This window comes from Callithrix jacchus, chromosome 1 (genome assembly GCF_049354715.1).
Source record: "Callithrix jacchus isolate 240 chromosome 1, calJac240_pri, whole genome shotgun sequence".
Lineage (NCBI taxonomy): Eukaryota > Metazoa > Chordata > Mammalia > Primates > Cebidae > Callithrix > Callithrix jacchus.
In genome coordinates this window covers 46,130,152-46,146,354 of record NC_133502.1, presented here as the reverse complement: position 1 = coordinate 46,146,354, position 16,203 = coordinate 46,130,152, and the positions used below count along the sequence as shown (strand labels likewise).

At 34.6% G+C, this 16,203-nt stretch overlaps 1 pseudogene; it reads left to right on the top strand.

Annotated features, from left to right (window-relative positions):
• The first annotated feature begins 5,242 nt into the window (after positions 1-5,242).
• On the top strand, positions 5,243-12,780 carry LOC118152933 (galanin receptor type 1 pseudogene; annotated as a pseudogene).
• Positions 12,781-16,203: the final 3,423 nt, after the last annotated feature.

The window sequence follows — 16,203 nt, the reverse complement described above, 5'->3', positions numbered from 1 at the left end:
TTATTAGTACTGATGTTTCTTGGTAGTTTGCACTATATTATACCACTCATATTTAAGTAGTGTTTTTAACACTAGAATTCTTTTACAATTGCTTGAAATATATTTTATGTATACAAAGATTTTCTAGATAGTATAATAGATCTCAAAATTTCCTCCAGATATAGTCAATTGTGTTATCAGTGACACAAATAAAGCCAATCTCCCCCTCCTGCCGCCAAAAATAAAACACACTGCAATGGGAACATATATTTGGTAGGAAGTAAATTATTTTTATAACTGTAGAAATTAATAAATCAGCAATAAATACATTTCCAGTATTTTGCACAAAATAATGGCAAAACACATTTTTCTAACAGATTTACTAGTTTGATATTCTGAAATTGTATATATATATTGGTTTTTTATCAAAAGTAACTAATTTTTTAAAGCTCAAAATTAAGTATATGAATATTATACAAGTATATCTACATTATCAGGATGATCAGACATTATGTAAAGTGAGCAAGCATGTCTTGGATTTACAATTGTCAAATATAGACCTCTCTTCTCCTTTGGTACGAGATTCCCCTGACCCATAAGGAAGCTGAATCATGATGTCGCTCATCACCCAAGCTTTCATATTCCATAATCTGAACTTGCTGTAAATCTAAAATCCAATCAAACATTTTCAGCAGTGTACTAACTCACTTCGAATACTGATAAATTATAATTGTTAATTTTGCTTATATAGTAAAAATCATTGACCTCTCTTCTACTAAAGAAATATCAAGGCTTTGGGAAGGGACATGACTAAGCATAGTGTTTGGGCATTTGCTTTATTTTCTTTTCTTTTGCCTATATTTTCTTCCTGCTTTCTCCTGTGTTTTGGGGGATATGAAGTGCATATACATTTTACTGAGCTTAAAAGATTGTAAAGTATCTGAATCTTTCTATTTTGCACATGAATAAGACTAGCCTTGCATACAAACATATCAAATATACATACAAGTCTTAAATATGTCAGAAAAGATATACTATTTTTGGTTGTAGACAATATTTTATAACATAATCTAAATGTTCATAGCCACTCTAATGTTAATGCTAATTTTATGTAACCTGTGTTGTAAAGGTCTTTTAAAGAACTTATAATTCACTCTTCTTTAGGGGATTGGGATTTTAAGAATCATGATACCTCTCCATTATCTGTGTAAAATTGCAATAAGACATTATTTTAAGGCCGGGTGTGGTGGCTGAAGCCTGTAATCCCAGCACTTTGGGAGGCCGAGGCGGGTGGATCACGAGGTTAAGAGATCGAGACCATCCTGGTCAACATGATAAAAGCTCGTCTCTACTAAAAATACAAAAAATTAGCTAGGCATGGTGGCACCTGCCTGTAGTCCCAGCTACTCAGAAGGCTGAGGCAGGAGAGTTGCCTGAACCCAGGAGGCGGAGGTTGCAGTGAGCCGAGATCGCGCCATTGCACTCCAGCCTGGGTAGCAGGAGTGAAACTCGGTCTCAAAAAAAAGACATTATTTTAAACATGAGATAGTATCTTTGTCCAGATTTCTTACCCTTCAAACATTATTCATTCACTCTTGAATCCCCAAATGACAACGTCTCAGGTAGATTCAACTAATGGAAATATGGAGTGTATTGAAACATAATGAGAGCGAATAATGAAACAATTCATTACAATAGAGGAGGATTTTAAATACTTATGACTTACTGATCTTTATGTAATTCAAATAATCAGAATATTGAGGAACACACTTTTCTCACCTTCTTGATATAGCCACAGGGATGTATTTTGAGGCTCCTGAGGTAGCTTTTGTCATATAGCTCCCTATGACATAAGCATCTGTCCCAAATATAAAATGTACATAATTTCTACATCAGGGATTTGAACTTTTGTAAAGAATAGTGCTTTGCTTTTTATATGTAAGAGCTTCGAAATTCTTGAGTTTAATAACAAGTAACTTCAAACGTGTGTAGTAATCTCCCTTTCTGTATAATTATCATAAAAATTAATGGGGATTAAATATACTATTAAAAGAACAACAAATACTTTTGTATTCTTGCAGTTACTTTCTGCAGATTTCAATAAACATTTATTTCAACTGGAATTTCTTTCACAGCTCTATACACTCCAAAATAAATATAGTATATAAGTAATTGTCTTAAATAATGATCTTTATATTTTGAGTTAAATGAGGTAAAACAGAGTACAATATCATACAAAAGTAGCAAACTTAAAGTATCGACAGTGTATTGGGGGTTCCAAAGACAAAGACTAAGAATTTTGTATATTGTAAGAAATAGTCTCACCAAGGAAACTTCCTTAGTGAATCTACTAAGGTCCTATGTGTCTGAAGGACTTGGAATTTTGTTAGTAAAATCTTCTGAATGAAAGAGAAAGTTGAGAGTAAACTTGGTGCAAGGATCAAAGGCAAGTATGAAAGGGAAGGGTCACTTGTAATTGCAGCCTGATGCAAGTTGTGTATGACCCTTATACTACACTTTCAGATTCCTGCAAAGATTCCAAGGATATGACACTAGCCTGGAAGAATTTCTAAATTAATAAACGTCTATCATCACTGAAGTCTCTATAAACAACGGAGACCCTAAGACTTGGCAGCTCGGTAAATTTTCTTCAAAATTGTGGAAGAAATGTATTTGTCCCAGTTAAGCATAATGTCTTTTTATTAGTTGAAATACATGAAAGCCTATTTTCTTGCTTGTTTATATCTTTAAATTTTATTTTATTTTAAATTCTGGGATACATGTACAGAATGTTCAGGTTTGTTACATAGATGTACATGTGCCATGGTGGTTTGCTGCACCTATCAACCCGCCATCTAGGTTTTAAGTCCTGAATGTATTAGGTATTTTTCCTCCTCTTGGTCCCCCACTCCCTAACAGGCCCCTGTGTGTGATGTTCCCCTCCCTGTGTCCTTGTGTTCCCATTGTTCGCCTCCCAATTACAAGGGTGAACGTGTAGCATTTCGTTTTCTGTTCCTATATTAATTTGCTGAGGATGATGGCTTCCAGCCTTATCCATGTCCCTGCAAAGGACCTGATCTCATTCTTTTTATGGCTGCATAGTATTTCAAGGGTTATATGTACCACATTTTCTATATCCAGTCTATCATTGATGGGCATTTGGGTTGGTCCCATGTCTTTGCTATTGTAAATAGTGCTGCATGTGTATGCATGTGTCTTTATACTAGAATGATTTATATTTCTTTGGGCATATACCAGTAATGGGATTGCTGGGTCCAATGGTATTTCTGGTTCTAGAACCTTGAGGAATCGCCACACTGTCTTCCACAAAGGTTGAACTAATTTACACTCCCACCAACAGTGTAAAAGTGTTCCTATTTCTTCACATCCTCATCAGCCTCTGTTATTCCCTGACTTTTTTGTGATTGCCATTCTAACTGACATGAGATGGTATCTCATTGTGGTTTTGATTTGCATTTCTCTAATGATCAGTGATGTTGAGCTTTTTTCTTGTTTATTGGCTGCATAAATGTCTTCTTTTGATAAGTCTCTGCTCATATCCTTTGCCTACTTTTTGATGGGATTTTTTTTTCTCCTAAATTCATTAAACTTCTCTGTAGATTCTGGATATTAGCCCTTTGTCAGATGGGTAGATTGCAAAACTTTTCTCCCATTCTGTAGGTTGCCAGTTTACTCTGATGCTAGGTTCTTTTGCTGTGTGGAAGCTCTTTAGTTTAATCAGATCCCATTTGTCAGTTTTGGCTTTTGTTGCGATTGTTTTTGATGTTGTAGTCATGAAGTCTTTGCCTAAGCATATGTCCTGAATGGTATTGCCTAAATTTTATTCAAAGGTTTTTATGATTTGAGGTTTTACATTTAAGTCTTTAATTCATCTTGAGTTAATTTTTGTTTAAGGTGTAAAAAAGGGGTCCAATTTTGCTTTTCTGCATATCACGAGGAGTTTCCCCAGCACCATTTATTAAATAAGGAATCATTTCCCCGTTGCCTGTTTTTGTCAGATTTGTCAAAGATCAGATAGTCGTACATGTGTGGTGTCATTTCTGAGATCTGCATTGGCTTACTTGTCTGTTTTGGTACTAGTACCATGGTGTATTGTCTGTTTTGGTACCACTTCCACTGGTTTGTATGTTTGTTTTGGTACCAGTATCATGCTGTTTTGGTTACTGTAATCTGATAGTATAGTTTGAAGACAGGTAGCATGATGCCTCAAATTTTGTTCTATTTGCTTAAGATTGTCTTGACTGTACAGGCTCTTTTTTTGGTTCTACATAAAATTTTAAAGTAGTTTTTTCTAATTTTGTTAAGAATGTCAGTGATAGTTTGATAGGGCATAGCATGGAATCTATAAATTTCTTCCTATCCATGAGCATGGAATATTTTTCTAGTTATTTGTGTACTATCTTGTTTCCTTTAGCAGTGGTTTGTAATTCTCTTCAAAGATGTCCTTCATGTCCCTTGTTAGCTGTATTCTTATGTATTTTATTTTCTTCGTGGCATTTGTGAATGGGAGTTCACTCATGATTCAGCTCTCTGTCTGATATGGTATATAGGAATGCTTGCGATTTTTGCACATTGATTTTGTATCCCAAGACTTTGCTGAAGTTGCTTATCGGCTTAAGGAGTTTTGGGGCTGAGACAATGCAGCTTAACTAAACATAGACTCACATCATCTGAAGACAGAAACAATTTGACTTCCTCGCTTCCTGTTTGAATACCCTTCATTTCTTTCTCTTGCCTAATTGCCCTTGCCAGAACTTCCAATACTATATTGAGTAGGAGTGAAGAGAGAGAGCATCCTTATCTTGTGCTCGTTTTCAAAAGGAATGCTTCCAGCTCTTGCCCATTCAGTTTGATATTGCCTACAGGATTGTCATAAATAGCTGTTATTATTTTGGGATATGTTCCACCAATACCTAATTTATTGAGAGGTTTTAAAATGAAGGAATGTTGAATTTTTTTGAAGGACTTTTCTACATCTATTGAGATAATCATGTGGTTTTTGTCATTGGTTCTGTTTATGTGATGGATTACGTTTATTTATTTGTGTAAGTTGAACCAGTCCTGCATCCCAGGGATGAAGTCAACTTGATCATGGCAGATAAGCTTTTTGATCTATTCAATTTGCCAGTGTTTTATTAAGGATTTTTGCATCATTGTTCATCAGGGATATTGGCCTGAAATTTTCTTTTTTTTGTTTTGTCCCTTATTGGAATGATGGAGAAAATTTAGCAAGCAGGACGCAATGGTTTTATCAAATAACATCTGTGGACAACAGAGAGGAGGAAGCGACAGATACTGCAATACATTCCATGTGACTGATCACATGTGAGCCATCCCCTGGAGAACTTAAATTGACTCCAGTGCCCAAAATGTGGTGGGTAGTGTTAAGCCAAATAAATGTAGTTTTAGTTATTTTTATTGTGAGTACTGAATGACCCAGAAAAACATCTGGAAAAAATAAAATAATAAGCAAAGGTTATATTGTCTTATAAATGCAGTCAGTTTTCCAAAAAGTACCTCAAAAAATTTGAAGTTACTAAAATAACACCAGGACAAGACAGCTGATTAAAGATCTTTCTTGGCTGGGCCGATTATCTTCCTAAAAAAGAAGAAAATTGCCCCAAAAAGGAGTAAGATCAGAGGTATCAGGTTGGTGCAAAATAACTTTGGTTTTTGACATTACTTTTGCACCGCCTGATATAAATAAAATTGAAATCACTACCTTCAACAGGTTTTCATAAATCTGTACCTGGTCTCTTAAGAAAGCAAGTTCAGATCCCTGATTTCAAATTCCCAGAAAACTCAATAATTATACACTCACCACTTGATCAATTAACAGATACTGTTGGAATATTCCAGGATAAAAAAGTTAAAAGTTTGGATTTTCCTAAAAAACATCCCTCACATTCTTTTGCCATATGAAAGTGAGATAAACCAAATTTATGTCTAGATTTTTAATGTCAAGAGTAGAAAAAGATAAGGATGAGTGACTCATTTTGGATGCGTTACATCCTTAGCCTTCTAACTTCATAACAAAGTCACTGCTTTAAAAGCTGGGCTGAGTGGTCAACCCACTTTTTAAATTTTTTGAGCCTCATTTGTCCTTGCAAGTATATGAGTAGTACAATTCTCAATTGGTGATACTTGCATGCTCCTATTTCCATACCAACAACAAAGGCATAAACTGAAGAATCAGCCCCAAAACAATAACACAGTGTAGTTAGAGGAATAAAGTGTCTGCTACTGCAAAGAAAACCTCCAACCCTCCAGTCTGGAATCTTTATGGGTTCTTGTTTAATGCTAGAACTTCTCAAGGAAAGAAGCCTGAGTGTAAGCTCTCCTTGGCCCAAGGTCACATAACTGTTTTAGTAGCATTTTTGTACTAAAAAAATAATAATATTCTATTTAAGCTGGGGAGAGGAGGATATACTCTGGAGAGAATTTGGCGTCACCTATACAAAGCTCATCTGTTAAGGATAATTATATTTCTTATATTATGAAATGAATTTTTATTAAACCAAGATATTAGGAAAGATGTTAAATGTTGACTCAATTTTTATTTCAAAACTATTAATAATGAGTTTCTTTTATAAACATAACTTTATACCTTGTTCTCTGATTTAAGAAGTATGTGTTTCTTGTTCAAAAATTTTTTTAATGATGATCTTTTCAAGTCTTTCACAGTCACAATATAATAGAAACTTTTGCATGTAAATGATAAAATATTTAACTCCAAATTGTTTTTGAGGAGAGCAGAAGCTAATGAAGGACTACATCAAGGGACAGTCACCAAATGACTTTAGTAATTTGACTTCCATAACTGAAACAGAAATTTTGATCGCCAAAAACCTCCCATATGAGACCGTACTTTAGCACCCATGAACTCATTCAACTAAAAGGAGAGGAAGGAGTCTTGCTTATGCATGCTAAACTTTAAACCTTACTATAAAATATGTGTTATCAGTGTCTTGGATGTGAGATAGCCAGAGAAATACCTCTCTTTGGAGAAAGAGTAGTATGCTATCCATAAATAGTTTATCCTCTACTCTAGAGGGCACATTTATTTTTCAGCCTTTCCTTCAACTTCTTATTGTGTTAGTAAAACCTGTTATCAATTAGGAACATTAATTTCCACTTTAAAGAAGAGATGAGCAGAGGATCAGAGAATTTCTGCAGGCATTGTGGTAAGGCTACTTCCCTGCTCTTTGCCATGTCTTCTGTTGATCATTCTGGGACCAATGAAATAAGCAGTACATCACATTGATCAAGGGCTTTTCTAAATGACCCTTAACACTACCGCTAGAAAATAGGACACTTATCTGATTTAAGTAATGTCTTAGTGCAGAAATTGAACAAATATATTAACTCATAAATTAAGATGGTACAAATGCCATTTCTATATGTTAAATTTAACAACATAAATTCAACAATGGTAATGTATATTCATAAAATATTTCCTGTATACGACTCCCATAATACATCTATTTTTGGTTTGAGACATGAAAGATAACTAAAAAGTGATTCTGAATATAGAATCTTTCTATACACCTTACACTCCACCACTCCTGAGTCTTTTACTTTTTAGTCTTCATCAAAACTAATTTGACAGCTATTTCTCTTTAATGATTTGCCTTAAGGTAGTACCTCCAAAGTATTTCACTTAGTGCACATAGAACAAAATAAATCTATTTTCTCCACACTCATGCATCATTCTTTTGCATACTACTTAACTGCATAATCAAATACATGTGAAACTGGCACAAAGAGTCATGAGAATACAACATATTCTTGGTAAGCAGACAAACTAAAAAATAGCCCAATTGTCATGTCTATTAAAAAGCATATAAAACATTGGTTAATCTATCATGTGATTTGGTTAGTCCATCAAAATTTACATGAAAGTAAATTTTGAAAGCTTTGACTGTAATGCCTTGTCAGCAATTAAGTAATGTGAGAAAAGGAAATTTCAAAACATATTCCTAAGTAAACATTTTATTTCTACAGGGGAATTAAAGCCTCCTGAATAAACATTTTTCTTCCTTTCAAATAAATTTATTTTCAGAAATAATTTATCCATTATCATGTCTTTGTTCAACTCAGTCCTAGCTATAAAGACACACTCGTGTGGCTAAGGAGAGCCTGGATTTTATCCCCAGCTGTAGCCACTTGAGTCATTCTCTACCGTAATTAGACTCATATCTTCATTTAGCATCTGCAAAGTCGGTTAGTCTAACTTCAGTTCGTCTTATGTGTCTGCTTTTCTGACGTAGCAGCTGGTCAAGATACATAAGGGCATTTTAGCACCAATATAAGTTCTACAATATTTAGGGAAAAAATCAATTATCTAGAGACAAATGCAAACAGCTACTGCTTTTAGTCATCTAGACACAAATTCCCATAGTAAATAATATTTCTGATACAAAATTGAAACACTCAAAAACAATGTTTAAGGCAACTAGTTATAAGGTATTAAGTCAGAGGTTCACATAGCTGTCACCTTCATAGATATTTAAATATGCACATGTACAAAACTTATTCCTACATATTTGATTCCAAGTTGAACTCGATATTTTATACTTTTTAAGAGCTCCACGAGTGATTATTAGACATGCATTTCCTACTGAGAAATGCTTGCCTATGCTTGTCAGCCACTGACTACAGGAGAAACTTAATTGTTTCAGAAAAAAAGTAGAGTAGCAAATGTAGACAAAAACAGTACAAGCATTTTTGATGCATAAAACACTAATAGTGCCTCTTTGTGGCACTACTTAGAATGAAATATGCATGAACAAAAATTTCAACTGATGGAACTCTTCTATCAAGTGATTAATTGGTGTACTATCTTCTCATTTCCTGGGAAAGCCAAAGGTTCCCCTTCAAGCTATGATACCTGAAATATGTTTAGTCTTGAGTAATTGTCTGGGCCTTTCTTTCCTTTTTAAAATCAATTAATGAATATATGTATGTATATATTTACTTCTGTGCTTCTGGTACTTTAATGTTTAATTAAATGAAGATTTTCAATGGTAGAAGAAAGACTCCAACAGTTTTTCTCTTGTATCCCAGAAATGGGACCCACATGTTCTTCTACTTCTTGAAATTAGAAAATATCCTCAAAAAGACTGTCAAACTAAAATTGCTTCTGTTTAGCATTTGTTTTGTCTTTCTTTAGCCTCTAACCTCCAATATGTGTTTTTTCTCAAACCTCAGTTTTTTACTTTTTCTATCCATAAAAACCTTTGCCCTCTCTTGCAGTAAAAGAGTCACCTCTTTTTCCATGCAGTAAAATCACTTAACTGAAATTCTTGTTATATTCTGTCTTCCTCTTTTTCTTTTTATGTCTCTCAGATGTAAGATAAACTTTTAAAACATTAGCATTATTACCACTCTAACATACTAGGGATGAATATTGGATGCTGGATTTAAGCATTTTGAATTCCTTTTTTTAAATTTACTTTCCCAAGAGACAAAAAGTTTTAGGTTTATCACATTCTTCCTTGTATTGCTGGTGTTTCCTTTTAAAATACACAAAGTCTGTCTGTTCTTAACATAACAGACTGTGAGTCTTCTTACTTCTCACTGGTCTTTTCCTTTAGTTCTGAGCGAAATCATTCCTGCAGTCATGGAATTTTTGGCATAGACTGTTTACACTCTCTTCTTAGCCACCATTTACCACACTTTCATTGATTCTTTTTTCTCCACTCCAGTTCAGGAAGATAACCCCTGTGCTGTAAAAATACCTTCTCTTTATTCACTGTAGTCAAAAATAGCACATATTTGAACCTACATTCAACAGCTCTGAAATACGTGACCATGGTCAATGGTTATGTAATCAACAATTCAAATCAAATTGAGAGTCTGAGAGAAACTTCCAGAAGGCCATAGGATTTCACTGAAGTTCATCTCATAATGGTTCCTTGTATAACCCTGGATGTTACACTAAAACAGAATAAAAAGGGAGAAGATTAGTTATACCCAATGTAATACTATAAAGCACCTGGAATTAAGAATCCAGTGGCCTAAATAAATCAAATAGGCAAGCTGTGCTGTATTGGGTGAGCTCATGGTTGCCGGTAGAAACTTATGGTTCTTACAATTTGAAGTCTAAAACAAAACTCTTGAAAGCCCCCAAATGAAGTTCTATATACTCTTAGAACAGAGCCTGCCTGCGTTAACTGTTGCCAACCAGACCTGTGTCAACATGTTGCAGTTGTGTGAATGTTGCATTCTAAATTCAAGGGATTGGGGTTTATTTATTTGTGCATTCATTATGTTCACATTTATTTATGTACTTCTACAAATATTGACTAAAATAAGACTGTGTCTGAATCATTCTGCTAATCATAAGTATCTGCTATAATGAAAAATGTTGATAATACAAATTATATTCTCTGAGAACTAACAGTTTAGCAGAGATGATACTTAAGAGGGTCATGTAAATGATTTTCTAAAAGTTTGATAAGCACAGAAAGAAAAAACAAAATGCAGATTTGGAACTCACCTAATGGGAGTTCCCAGTTTGTAAACTTTTGTATCTACTGAAAATACACCAGACTACAACAGTAAGATTTTAAGAATGTTTTGAGTAGCTCTCCATTGTATAAAATAGAAGGTGTAAAGTTTATATGGTAGGGTATAGGTAGCAAGGTAAATTATGCACAATTCATTGAATTTTCATGGCAGTCAGAATACATTTGGGAAAATTTGAAATGAATACTTTGAAGAGCAATATTTAACACAAATCTAAGTCATTACATAAACACTTGAGAGATCTGAATTAAAATATTTGAATAACAAATTGATTGAAAAAATGTTGAACATTTAGCAAATCTATGTGATTTATAGTGTATTTAAACTAAGATATAGCTTAATCAAAACACTGGCTTTTACATTTAAATCTGTTACACATAACAAAATGCATTAAAAAATAATAGGAATTTATCCAGTTCTATCTAGAACAGTGGCTTTTCTGAAACTCCACTTTGGCACCTTTATATAACATTAATATGCCAAACATCATTTTAATTTAATGAATTAAAAATGAATATTCAAAATAGATATGATAAAATAAAGAATACCCTTCAGCTCAAGCTAACATTCTGTTGAGATGTCAGGTTCCGTATTAACTGTTATAGCCAAACTTAGAATTTGACACTAATTTCCTTCAATGCCAAATTGCATCGGCCTTAAGAAGGTTCAGTGACTGAATAATCACTCATTGTATTATTCTCTTCTTTTACACATAAATCATTCCTTCTAGGGACAAAGTTTATTATTGATTTAGTGTGTGTCTGTATTAAATAATTTTTTTTTTTTTTTTACTCAGCTCTTCACGTGCAATGAAATTTCCTACTCAAACATCACTTGCAATGAGATTCCCTACTCAAACCAACTAATTTTATAGATGAACAAACTCTTCTAGTTGGGCTAAATGATGATACAATCTAATAGCAGCAGATTTAGTCCTAGAACCCAAAGTGTCCTTCTCTAGGAAAGTACTTTTGTCTCTGAACAAAAGTTTGCAAATCGATAGCTACAGAAATTTTAACTCATATTATGTATGCATATTGTGCTAAAATTAAATCCAATGTAAATGAATGTGATTATGTTTAGCATTTCTGATGTTCCAAGGTTTCTATTAATTCTGATATTTGTATATCAAGTCCAAAATGCGATGTGGATGTCAACTTAAATAATAGACAAAAGGAAACCTCTCTAAAAGAAAATGATGTTTATTTAGAAAAGACTTTGCAATGTGAATATGCATGTTATAGTAAACTATGTATCTACTGAAGGAAAAAACGGAAGCCACTGTTCCGCATCGGCGCTGTTCCACTTCGCCACGCTGGTAGTGTTGGCCTGATCTTGGCGCTGGGCGTGCTGGGCAACAGCCTGGTTATCACCGCTCTGGTGTGCAGCAAGCCGGGCAGGCCGAAGAGCACCACCGACCTGTTCATCCTTAACCAGAGTATCGCCGACCTGGCCTACCTGCTCTTCTGCATCCCCTTCCAGGCCACCGTGTACGCGCTGCCCACCTGGGTGCTGGGCGCCTTCATCTGCAAGTTCACCCACTACTTCTTCACTGTGTCCATGCTGATAAGCATCTTTACGCTGGCCGCGATGTCCCTGGATCGCTACATGGCCATCGTGCACTCGCGGCGCTCCTCCTCGCTCAGAGTGTCCAGCAACTCGCTGCTGGGCGTGGGCTGCATCTGGGCGCTGTCCATCGCCATGGCCTCGCCCGTGGCCTACCACCAGGGCCTCTTCCACCCGCGCGCCAGCAACCAGACCTTCTGCTGGGAGGAGTGGCCCGACCCTCGCCACAAGAAGGCCTACGTGTTGTGCACCTTCGTCTTCGGCTACCTGCTGCCGCTCCTGCTCATCAGCTTCTGCTATGCCAAAGTCCTTAATCATTTGCATAAAAAGTTGAAGAACAGGTCAAAGAAGTCTCAAATATCCAAGAAAAAGACTGCACAGACGATTCTTGTGGTGGTGTTTGGAATCTCCTGGCTGCTTCACCACATCATTCATCTCTGGGTTGAGTTTGGAGTTTTCCCACTGACACCGGCTTCCTTCTTCTTCAGAATCACTGTCCACTGCCTGGCGTACAGCAATTCCTCGGTGAATCCTATCATATATGCATTTCTCTCTGAAAATTTCAGGAAGGCTTATAAGCAAGTGTTCAAGTGTCACCTTCACAAAGATTCAGATCTGAATGACAATAAAGAAAACAAAAGTCGACTAGACACCCCAACATCAACCAATTGTACCCATGTGTGATAAAACAAATATTAGAGTATCCTTATTGTTGAGTTTCCTAATAAGTGGATCAGACACAGAAACAAACAAAATGAACTAGTAGCAATGCTGCAACTTGTTCTCTTAACAACAACTCATGTCATTTTAATTAAATCCCACCTGTGTTCAAAAGTACTTTGATCCATTTAGGGAATTCCTAGGTCTAGTGAGAATTACTTTTCAGTTTTATTTTATTTCAAAATTACGTTTCGGAAACAAAAGACAATGCTGTATAGTTTTATTCCTCTTCAGAAATGAAAGCTTAGTAAAATTCTATAGATATGTTCAACTCTTCATAGATTAAGGACTGGCCCATCAAAATGGTCAGGAATATTTGGAGTTTACATTTTAAAGCAAATATATTTAGAAAAAAAATTGAGCTTTAATTCTTTAATTTTAAGAGAAATAATATTATGAACTATGTATTTTAAAATATGATCATGGACACACAATGATGATTTTTCTGGGGGCCATTTACATAGACACATTTATTAAGTGGAAAGAAGGCTTCCTGAAGTGTGATTGCACAGGTGCATTGCTTGCAACTGTCGCTAGAGTATAGAGCTTCTGAAGTCAGTGGTTGTGAGATACAGTCGGTTTCTCTCAGGAGTCAGCTCAGTGCTGTGGTGGTGACCCTGGGGTGCAGTAGTAGGCACTGTTGATTAAAATCTATCCTGTGAAATTAGGCTTTATAGAATTAAGGAAACAGAGTCAGGGACCACTGCCCTAGTAGTGGAAGGTGCAAATGAGTTTTTAAGAATAAAATTGAGTATTGAAATTTTATATAAGTACTTGACAAAGGTTTTCATTATGCCTTGAATGGAACCTACTCGAAAGAGAGATGAAAAAATATCAGCAAGGTTGATATAGATAATAATTTCTATGTGGCTGAAGACCAGACAGAATTCAGTAAGTCATATGATATAATGGTCATGCCTATAGATAAAGTATATTTCATGTTTGATTTAGATAACATTAAAAAAATCATGAGACTGAATATACCTAGGGATATCCTATCTTGTATAAATACATGCTTTTTCATTACATTTGTAATAATGTTTAATCCACATTTCCACCAAATGTTATTTCCTCTAAAAATGGTAATGTGGGGTCAAAACCATCACCACTTGAATTTCAAATGTAGTTTTCATGACAATTTCATATGAATATGTGTTTACAATGAGAAAATGGCATGAAGATATTAAATTATCCTGGATTAGAAAAGTGCAAAAAAAAAAATGGAAGCCAGAGGTTTTTAAAGAAAAAAAGCAGATTTACATAATTGTTTTGAGGTAATTATCCTTGGATAAAAAGATTGATAACAAGGGTGGCACCAGTCTAAGTTTAGACAGGGAGTTGCTTAGCAGAAGTCTTCACAGAAGTATCTTTTTAAATATAAAGTTGTGATTGCCTTGGTGAAAAGTTGTGGTTTTTACAGTCTTTTGTGATAATTCTTTTTATACGGTGTTCATCTATGAGAACCTTACTTTTATAGTCTTCCCTGGCTCCTCTCATCATGTATTTTTTAACACAAGTGACCATTTTAATTCTGATAATTTTCACATTTCCTTTTTTCTTTTTGGTTTATTTTTTTTTCTCTGACAGCATCACTGACCAGTTACCCTGTAGTCAGCCTTTGATTGCCCCTTAGTGTGGGGATGGCTCTTTCCCAGGTTGTGGGTCTATTCCATATTGGAAGCAGTAATTAGCAAATAGGAGTCAGTGTCACTTTTAGCCACATTTGTGTAATAACAGAACTTTGGAGGAAGTGGTTTTCAGGTTAGGGCTGGATCTACCTGGAGTCAATTGTTAAGTTTAATTTTGTCTGTTCAATAGTGGTTGACTGTCATTTTAAGGTTCTGAGAGACAGCTATTCTGTTAGGAGTTGTACCTCTGAAGAAATTGTACAAGTAATGTACAAAATTAAAACATCTACACAAACACACAAAGCAAAATTAATAGTAATAAGATCATCTAAGTTTATATAATAGTCTAGAGCCATGAACCTAGTATTTAAGGCAACCAATTTATTAAATCAAATGACCATGAGAATTTAGGTGAGACTTATTTTCATTGTGTGGCCTGTTTTCTTATTTGTGTATATGGGTTGCAACTTTCCCATAGGAATTTATTAGCAATAGCACAGATATTTTCTTATTTAGCCAAGTGATAATATGCAGCAATTTTATCATCTAATATCCCATGACTGGATTGAACTAAAGCAGAGAGAGAGCAATAGTTGCATTAGGGATGTTGCCAAAATTACTCATTAGGTGGACTAAAGAACCTCTTAGGTCAGATGCTATAAAGTTACCACTGGAAGTAATTAGTTTTTAAATTTCAATTATACCATTATTTTGCCAAGTAAAAAAATGTAGGCAGGAAGAGAGATAAGAATCTCGTTATGATATGGAGTCTTACTCTGAGATGTTAGGAAAAGCTGTCTACAGTGTGAAGCCTTCAACTTCTTATTTGGTTTGCAGTTTGACTATATCTGGATATGATATCAAGCCAATTGGCAAGCACTCTCTGTGGTCCATGTGTCATGCATAAGACATATTCATTAAAACTCATCCAGCTTATAGGGCTTTAGGAACATAGTGATTTCTATTTTTGGTAATTTAATATAATAAAGTTAGGTTGCAGCAACCTAAAAGAATTCAGTATCTCCTCTACTCTGCAAGTAGACAATAAAAACCTTGAAAAGAGTGCACGGGGGTACAATCTAATAGCAGGAATATTATAGCTTTTCTCTAGAAACATACCTTTTCTTTCTATAGTTATCTCAATTTCTACCAAATATAATTTGAGTAAAAGAATTTTGTTTATAAAATAAGTTTAGTTTCATCAATTTTGGTCAGATTATTTACATAAGTGCAGTGAGGTAGATATTAATTACATCACCATCTCAAATTTAAGAACTTCTTGGGACTATGTTATCAATAAATATAGAATTTAGATTTGGTTAAATCTAAACCAGTGGTTAAAAAAAAAACAATGTTTAAATCTAAACCAGATGGTCAAAAATCTGATGAGTTCAAAATTGATAAGAAAATATAGTTACTTTTGGCAAACAACATAGTAATACTCTAGAATTATAATGGATGGCATATTAGATCTTTAAAAATTTATACAATTTTGGAAAATTAATTCAATAATATAAATGTAACTGCAGTACCTATAAACAATTTAAATTATTACATTTCAGTCAAAACCTTGCTAATATAACCAGTGTGCTCAACTATATCCTGAAAGAGAGCTGATTCTTATTGAACTCATGCAAAAATTAATATCTCATTGAAATAAGAATACTTAAGATTACATTCTGAATGTTGGAAGATTAAGCAGGGAGAAGCAAATGTTATCACTTTTGTTTGAAAAGTAAACTTTACCAAATTGATGTAA